A 7,415-nucleotide genomic window follows, 5' to 3' on the forward strand; every position below is an offset into this window, starting at 1 on the left:
TTTTGTTATAAACCTAATATTCAGAAGGCAAGAGTTACAAACCTGATGTGTCTTTTTCTTCCTTTCCTTTTTTGCGTTTATTAATTCTGAATGTATTTTTAACAGAGTGATTTTTTTGACTTACCAGTGTAATTTGCATTTTAAAAATAAATGGAAAAACAATCACGTTTCCGAGCCATCCCTGAAAGCCGTGCTGCTCCTCCCGGTGCCGGTGATTATGTCATTGACAGGGAAACCCTAGGAAACTCACATGAAGGCGGTGCTGACGCCCGTCGCATGCCGTGCAGGGATGTGTCAAAAGGAAAGAGAAAATGCCAGGTCACGGCACCATTTTAGCTCAGTCATAGAGGTAACACGTACTTTCATTATCTCCTATCGCTAAGGGTTTTTTCCACAAGACCGCCTGGAATAGGCTTGCTGTCATTTGGAGAGCTTGTTTCCCCACTTCTGTCTGGAATTTAGAGTTAGCATCAAGCTAGTGTCTGACAAAAGTGTGAGGCCACTATATTAAAAACCCTTGTTTAACATAGTTTTTTTACTTTTTTATGCTCAAATTTAAAATAACTTATAAAGCTCATTTATTAACCATTTGATGGCATGGTCTTTGATGGCAACTAGAGTGAAGCATGTTGGGGTAGGGTAAGCAGTTAGAAAAGATTAACCCCTGGCATTGACGATTGCCCGACCGTAATGTCAGCTGAGGTTCACTGTATGCACTGAAGGGACAGAAGGCGGCAGGCTGGGGTGTGTCTTTTCTCTCTCTGTACACAGACACAAACCAGCTCCACAAGCCAAAGAACCAAAACGGATCGCAAACAAGGAAAGCTTTGAGGTAGCATTCCAAGAAGCCAAAGATCAACTTGCAGTACCTGACTTCTGGGCCACATGGTGAGAGCCTTGTAAAGACCAAGTCTGTGTTGACTTTTGCTCCCAGTGTGAAAAGCATGCTGATGCGGGTTCATTGAAGTAGACGGGGGATGACTGTCAGGTGGTTGCTACAGCACTGTGAGGTCAATGCACAGGACGTCTCAGTTGAAGGTAAAGAGACAAAAGTTAATAGAAAAGAGTTATCAATTCAATAGTGCAAGACTCTTACCAGCTATGTTCTGAATTCAAAGAAGAAGATAAAACACCACTAAATAGTGCATGCCTTCAGTAAATAACACTACCAAGATCTTCATTTGTACTATAACAAGTTGACCATTTAACTCAGAAATACAAATTCATTTTAAATGGGTCACATTGTAAAATACATTTTTGAGAGCCAACCCATTTATCATAAAGATAATAAAGTAAGGCCCGTGGAGGTTAAGAAATTACTCAAGATTACCATACATCTTGAAAATGCAAATAACTCGCTATTCCACAGCAAAACCCAGAATATGTATACGCTGGTCAGAATAGAATAAAACAAATTCCAGATGCTATCAGCTGACCCTGGACTGTGTAAGTCAGAATGAAACCTGATAAAGAAGACCCTAAGATAGTATAAAATCATCAAATACTTCTAAATTATTGTGTGCTAGATTCAGCATAGTCTCAATGTTAAATATGTCTTATTGGTTTATAGTTCTATTAAATATATATGTCTTCTTCTGTATATATATATACTTGTATATATGTGTGGGGGGTTTTTTGGTTTTTTAAAATATATTTTATTGATTTTTTACAGAGAGGAAGGGAGAGGGATAGAGAGTTAGAAACATCAATGGGAGAGAAACATCGATCAGCTGCCTCCAGCACACTCCCTACTGGGGATGTGCCCACAACCAAGGTACATGCCCTTGACCGGAATCAAACCTGGGACCTTTCAGTCTGCAGGCCGACGCTCTATCCACTGAGCCAAACCAACTAGGGCTATATGTGTGTGTGTTATATTAAGCAACTAATTATGTTCAGTTTCATGGTTAAAATTTTTGCTATTTCTTTTTTTTTAAATATATTTTATTGATTTTTTTACAGAGAGGAAGGGAGAGGGATAGAGAGTTAGAAACATCTATGAGAGAGAAACATCAATCAGCTGCCTCCTGCACACTCCCTATTGGAGATGTGCCCGCAACCAAGGTACATGCCCTTGACCAGAATCGAACCTGGGACCCTTGAGTCCACAGGCCAACGCTCTATCCACTGAGCCAAACCGGTTAGGGCGCTATTTCTTTTACAACAGATTTATGAATAGCTAATATTAGAGACATTGAGGTTACTTAAACTGTCCCATCTTGAGTACTTCCTGTGATTGTCAAGATAATCTTCCTTCAGACATTTTATCTGTCTTTGGTAAAATTTTGGCACTCAACACTTATACTCAGGAAGCTTTGATATCAAGATCCTTACATTGAAGAAAAAAAAAAGAAGCCCCAATTATTCTCATCATATATGGGTCTTAGCTTAGGACTCATTTTCAATCCTATCTTCATTGTACAACATCTACCTTCCACCTGCCTTCAAGAAAGGAAAGGACACTGTCCGTGATTGATATATTATGTCCAATTTTAAACTTATTAGTATCTTGAAACAATCACTTTTGAGAGCAAAATCTCTAAGACATTTATATACACTATGCCTTTTAACTCAACAAAAATTTGAACTAGGTAATACATCCAAGGGTCTCGTTTACCACTGGAATCTGCACAGGTGTCACGAGATACGACTGCAGTGCCAACAAAGAAAACAAAGGTGAGTTCCTCCTAAAATGTCTTCTTCTGTTCTCTAGAGTTATCAAGAAAGTTGTTTTGTTTAATCCTTAAACATTATGGAGTTAAGAAGCAAATAAGCTTAACATTTTGATGGTAATGAAAGTCGACTTCTGTAAGATAAATTCAGAGAGGGAAATCCTTTTATAAGCCACATGTGGATGCCCTGACACAGGCTAAATTGTTATTAAAATTAATGTGAGCCTTCTCTGTAATGAGAGCACAGAATTGTGGCACCTTAATAAAAAACAGGTATATTTTTTTAACCTCTCATTCTACCCTCTTATGAATTTAAGCCATAACAGCAATGGAATAAAACAACTCCCAAAAAGATTGCAAATTGATGCTGTCATCCCAAGGATGATGGATTGATTCAATTAATCAGTAAGTCTTTTCTAAGAGTCCTTCGGGGAGTTATTTACCAGAGGCATACCCTGTGTATTCCTCTCCCATGCGCCTGTCATTTTTCTTCATTATTCTTCTCGTTTTACTGGTTATATCCTTTGGGGATATGCTGATCTCCATGTGCAGAGAGGTTTTGCGCATAGCTGTCTAGACATAAAGCTTCCAAGCCTCAAACTGGAGGCCACCTGAATACCAGTGCCTCTTGTCATTGTTATCTTGGGCTGAGCCAGACTCTCAGGGTGGAGTCAGGCAAATGGGCACTGAGTTACAAATGGTAAGTCACTGGGAAAGTATCCAATTGAGTGAAGACTCTGAAAAATCTTCCCTTGGTAAGGATGTAGCAGCCGCCACACACTGTGGAACTAGCCTGCCCACCTCCAAAAGCAGGTAGGTAGGGAAGAGTCAGAAGACTGAGCGACTGGGACCTATGCTTGTGATTCATGGGAAAACAAAACATATTCAGTAATTGTGTTGTTTTGAGTGATGACAGTTAAATATTCGTAAGAAACATTTCCATTTTTAAAGTTCAATCATCTGTCAGTTCCAATTGTAAAAAGTAGAGACTCAGAAAGATGTCTGGCTAACCTCAAGGGTAACTCTTGCCATCGGGGTTGAGTACATAGTTTGTGGGGCCCTGTGCAAAATGACAATGTAGGGCCCCTGGTTCAGAGTACCCTGGTTAACTACCACTACTACAAGGTAAAGGTTTTTCCTTTAAAAATATTATATCTGCTGTCGATAGATTTATATTGAATGTGATATCAGTCACTCTTGGCAAATGCAGCACAACTGATTTTTTTTGTAATTTTTAATTTCGATAAGAATCTTCCTGCTGATGCAACTGTTACTGGAGCCATGAAGAATATTTTATAAATGATGACAACATTGGGGTAAGTTTCTGAGAAGTTATTTTGAAATATAAATTATTTTTTTTCATTTGAGTTCATGGTTCATGAAACAATTTTTCTAAAAAGATTTAAATCTTCATAAAAGTCTGAATTCAATTTCAAATAAAAATTATACAGTAACATTTCAGTGTTTTCTCTGCCATATCCTGTCACTTGTAGAAGTTGCTCAAGAAGCCAAAATGGGTTCATGATTTCAATATAATTGAAAATACCTACTTACTGTGTATCCTATTACTGTATTTTCAATTATAAGAAAAATAATTTTAAATGTATCTCAATAATTTGTTCATCTGAAGCATCATATGAAAATAGAGTTCTTTTCTGTTACTGCTCATGCTACCATCTTTAAGCTTCATTTCCATGCGGAAGCCCGTGGATATTTGTTTTACAATGTTGCAGTAGTTTTCAAAACCAGAGACTCTAAACTCTTTGAATAATTCTAATAACTCTAATAGCTTCGATACGCTCTATTGCAATGTCCCTGTGTGTGCTTTTATCTTGTAATAACTTACTGACGGAGTTTACTGCCTGAGCCCAGCAATTTCCGTCCCAGCACTGAGCCAGAGCTAATATTTGTGTAGAGGCTGCAGGGCCTGGCCCTCTCGGGGAATGAATAGACGAGCTGGCCTCCCACAGTTCCCAGGGCTGCCCAGGGCCCCTGACTCCCACCAGGGGTACAGCAGTCACCTCTGCTGCTGTTGCTGCTGCCACTGTCACCACTGCCAATCTGATCCCAGGTCTCTCCTCAGCCCAGTGGCTCCTCCGACTGCCCTGAGGCAAACCAGGCCAATTGCCCCGCGTGCTGCACCTGTGCCCAGGGGCCTGAGCCACTGTCACTGGGTGCTGATGCTAGATCACAAACGTCCACATGGGCTGTCACTCCAGGGCATCTCCTCTGCTCACCTCTTGCTCAAAAGCGCTGTATTAAGAATTTCATGGAGACGATTATAGAGCATTAAACCGAACATCAGACTCCTCCGAGCAGGGCACCATTGTGTGATGGCTCAGGCCACATGCCCATAAAGCTAGCCCTGCTTGCTCCCAAGGCCAAGAGTAAAAAATTCTTCTGTCTCTACCGCCACTTCAAACATACCCCCATTTTGTTTCCGGAATAAAATCGCTGTATCCGTGTCCTATGGCTGCTGTAACAAAGTACCACGACTTGGTGACCAGGATAAACATACTGAGATACCAGGAAACCAGGAGTCTAAAATGGGTTTCACTGGGCTAACTTCAAGGTGGCGCGGTTTGTTGTTCCTCTGGAGGCTCCCAAGCATGTGTGAGCTCACTGGTCTTAGAGGACTTCAAACACGGGGGCTTAACATTAAAAATGAAGGGAAATGTTCCCTAGTTCAAGTATCAGGAAAAACACATTCTTTTTCGTGTTAGACGCACTGGAAAAAATGAAACTCTGAGAAGCTAAACTGCACCTTTTTCTTCAGGTAGTAAAAGCAGCAGCTTCAAGGTGATGCTATGGAACCCCGCCCGCCCCCCAGAGAGAGGCGGGACTAGTTCCAGGACCCTCGTGGGTACCATGCAGTTCATCTGGTGCCCAGGTTACCACTGAGTGACTAAAGGGTTGGCACGCAGCGGATATGCTGGGCAAAGGGGCGATTCCCATCCCGGACAGGACAGAGCGAGATGTGGTCTCGATGCCCAGGAGAATGAACAAACGTCTGAATGTGTTTAGTTCTAAATCTCCATTTACTATTTTTGAACCACTGTTGACCGCGGGTCACTGAGACCGGGGCAAAGAAACTGGGAAAGGCAGGGGCGGCAGCGTTACCATATGACCTGGGCGGGAGCCAGTGGATCTACCATCATGTCTGGATCGTGAATAAAGTGTGTTTTCCACAAACCGAGTGCAGTTTCATCCTCATCTGAATTGTTCCAGACACGTGGCCTCCGAGGGTGGTGCCTGAGACTCCGCCAGGGCGCTGGGGCCCGCGTCCGCCTTCCAGGCGCCGCCTCGGAGTTCAGACGCTAAATGTCTCCCATCCCGCCTGGCACCCGGTCCCCTGCAAACCCCGCTCCCCGTCCGCTCCCCCAAACCTGGCCGTGCGCGCTTCGGAAGCTGCAGGTCTACCCTAAGCAAAGCTTTCTCTGTCCTTACACCCTTCTCCGAACATGCCTCCGGCGCTGCAGGGCGGGTTTCAAATATCCGGGCCACGCGCATCGCCTGGAGCGCTGGCCACGAGGCAGCGGCCTCCTCTCCGGCCACCCTTGGCCTCCAGGCTTCTCAGGGGTCCGCAGCCGCCTACCCCTGGGTCTGGGGCCACGGGATCAGGCGACCGCCCCGGGCGCCCTGTCCAGCCAGCAGCGCGGGAGGACGCAGTGGGTCTGGGTTGCTGGAGAGCCCCAGGGGCAGCGCGGCGCAAGCTTCTGCACGTGGCCCCGTGCGCAGGGGGTTCAGCTTCTGGGCGCCCCCCCCCCACCCCCCACTGCATTCTGGGCCAATACGATTGTCTTTGCTCCCTTGAATAACTGGACCTTGGGTTCCATTTTCTCAGGATGTTAACCACTCTAACTCTGTACCAATGGCATGTCTTGTGCATTTTTATTTGGCTTCTTAATTTAAATATTCTGTAGTTTTGTGTCTTTTAATCTAAGGTCCTCGTGTCTGCACTGTGTTTTCGCGTGCATGAGCAATCTTTAGGATAATTGGGCAGCAGCTCCAGGTCTGCCCAGCAGGAATGCTTTTGGTTGCTGTTGTATGGCTATGGAGAACAACTATTTGGAGCACATAAGCTATTGAACCACGTCCTTTTCACCCATGGGAGCTGGCTTTTCTGCCACCATGTCCTCTTGAAACACCTTCACCTTCAGTGTTTCATGGGAGACTAGGTTTTAAAGGTGCTGCCCATGACTTGATCTCCTTCTGCTGGAAGGTCGGAAATCGGTCTGAACAGGAAAGGATGGTGCACAGACGGCAGGGCCAGGTGAACGGCATGGAGAGGAAGCCAAGGCCTGGTGAGGGTTGTCTAGTAAGTGATGAAGGTCTCCTTTCCAGACCTCCAATCCCAGGGCACAGCACACACTTTCCACACCAGATCCATCCTTCGCTGGACTGAGTCAACACTACCATGCACAGCAGGGTGCATATGTGTAATTTTGTTCAAAAACGGAAGTTGGTAAGAGTAGGTTTTAAGAATAAGACTTCTGTGCCCATATTTTGCTGCCCAGGGGTGAGTATATGAAGCAAGGACTAAAATCCTTCCTCTTTACAAATGCTGGGCTTTTCTCCCTGGGTCTCCAGAGAGACCAGCAAAGAATGGCTTCTTTGCAGTGCCTGGAGCCTGTGTCCTGCCCTGTTGCAGCAGGAGTCGGAGTCCTGAGAGCTAAAGGAGAAAGGGGGGTCCTTTACCTGACCTCCTTCCCCAATCCTCTCAGTTTTGTGCACTCTGTTCTA

This window comes from Myotis lucifugus, unplaced genomic scaffold, assembly GCF_000147115.1.
Source record: "Myotis lucifugus unplaced genomic scaffold, Myoluc2.0 scaffold_57, whole genome shotgun sequence".
NCBI lineage: Eukaryota > Metazoa > Chordata > Mammalia > Chiroptera > Vespertilionidae > Myotis > Myotis lucifugus.